Source organism: Myotis davidii, unplaced genomic scaffold (genome assembly GCF_000327345.1).
Source record: "Myotis davidii unplaced genomic scaffold, ASM32734v1 scaffold134, whole genome shotgun sequence".
Classification (NCBI taxonomy): domain Eukaryota; kingdom Metazoa; phylum Chordata; class Mammalia; order Chiroptera; family Vespertilionidae; genus Myotis; species Myotis davidii.
The window spans coordinates 4,069,367-4,071,299 of record NW_006288853.1 but is presented as its reverse complement, the minus strand read 5'-3'; positions in this window follow the sequence as shown (position 1 = coordinate 4,071,299).

Below are 1,933 nucleotides of genomic sequence, written 5' to 3'. Positions count from 1 at the left end.
CCCCCCCCCCCCCCCCATTGCACTGAGGAGAAATGTGGAAGCCATTTAACAGAATGTTTACCCTCCTGCTTCACGCAAGGACAGACCCGTGCTGCTAACGAAAGTGGGAAGTGAGCAGTGTGCTGAGGCAGCCTTACGTCTCACAAAACAGCCAAGAGGGCACATTTCTTGCCTGTGAACTGTTGACGTGGCTGCTTCTCTCTTCACGTGACCCAGCAGGCTCATGATTTTGACCCCTGGTCTATGGGCAAAGCCCTGAGGCCTGGCCTGGGGGACTTTCCTGACCCATGCCACCACTGAGGAGGCCTGTGTGAGTCTAGAGTGGGTGGTCTCGTGGGGAGCTATGCCCCATGGGAGTGGGGCCAGCCAGGCGCCTGCCCCTCCCTGCCCACCAGCCTGACCCTGCACTGCCTCTGACCCCGCCCACCTGCTTTCCTCACCCGGCCTTTCTCACCCCCACACCTGTGATCACGCTGTCCCCACCTCCTGGTGGTCCCTTGGACCCAGCCTCATGCCCGCCCCCTCTCCACCTGCCTACATACTATGGGCTGCTGGAATGACCTCCTGCCTCCTGCTCCTTGTGCTCTGTTGGTGACCCTCAGGCCGGCCGCTCCTCGGTCCTGACAAAGCAGCCATGGATTCACTTCCTGTTCTGCTGGGAGCTGCCTGACTCAGCAGCCCTGCCCCTGCCTGTGCCCACGTGGGGAGCAGATCCCTAAATATTGACTGGGTTTCCGGGTGTCCCAGACCTTCTCCTAGGTTAAGGGACTGGGATGAGCAGGTTCAAGCCACCCATAGTGTGGCCTGAGCTGGCCAGCCCCTCATGGCTGCTGGGGTAGCACAGACTCGCTGGAGCCCGCCCCCAGACTCCCCCATGGCCCAGGCTAGGGCCAGAGAGGACACCACCTCTCCCCTCGCCTCCCCATGCATACACCCAAATAGTGCACCTGTGGCAGGCAGCGGCCGTCACACCTGGACCGTCCCTGCTGCAAGGACATCAGCACCTTCTCTGGGCACGAAGGTTCATTAAGAGCAGGTTGCTGCAAACCTTTGCCGGAAAGCGTCTCCCACAGAACGCGCACCTGAGAAAGTACGTCTCCGTCTCCGGGAAACGGCCCCAAAACAGCGGCTCTTCTAGAAAGCCTGCTGGACCCCTGCCCATTTGTTTCTGTCTCCCCTCTGGACTGCGGGCTCTGCGGGCCGTGTGCGCCCAGCCTGGGGGCCACGGAGTGACCCGCACAATGTGCCAAGTCAGTTGCTGGGCAGCGAGCAAGGAGCCCCATTCCTGCCCGGCCAGTTTGTGTTTTGGAAACCAGGACTCGGGAGTTCCCAATCCCGAGGTCCCCCTGCCCTGGAATGTGGCATCCGGGGCAGGATTCGGTTAGGAACAGCGTCCCTTTGAGAATTCTCCAGGCCCAGCCCGAAGAGGGCTTGGGGGAGATGCCCGCGCCTGTGCAGGAGGTGCCCGTGGGTCTGATGGCAGCTTTCCCATAAAGTGAGGAGGGAGGAGGTGCGGAGGGAGGATGTCCCGCGTTGGGAGTGAGGAGCGGTTGGCTGAGTCTGTGAAGAGAAGGGGCAGGGGAGACGTGGAGACAGGCCACCACAGCACCCCAGTGACCGCGTGGGGAGCGCAGGACTTTAGTTAAAGATGAGGTCGGAGCTCCGAGATGGATGGGTTGAGCCTTAGCAACAAAAACGAGGTCGTCTTAACAGCAGGGAGGGCGGGGTTAGAGGCCTCCGTGGAGACGTTGTTAAGGGAGCCTGCTATCTGCTGGGAAAGCCAGCGTCAGAGCCGACAAAATGAAGCTCCGAACAGTTATTGGAAAAATAAAACCATTTCATGTTTATACCTCGAGGGGTTGAGAGTCTTGGGGCCAAATCCATTATATTTAAATATTTACATGTACAAATATGTTTGCATCTGCATAGTTCT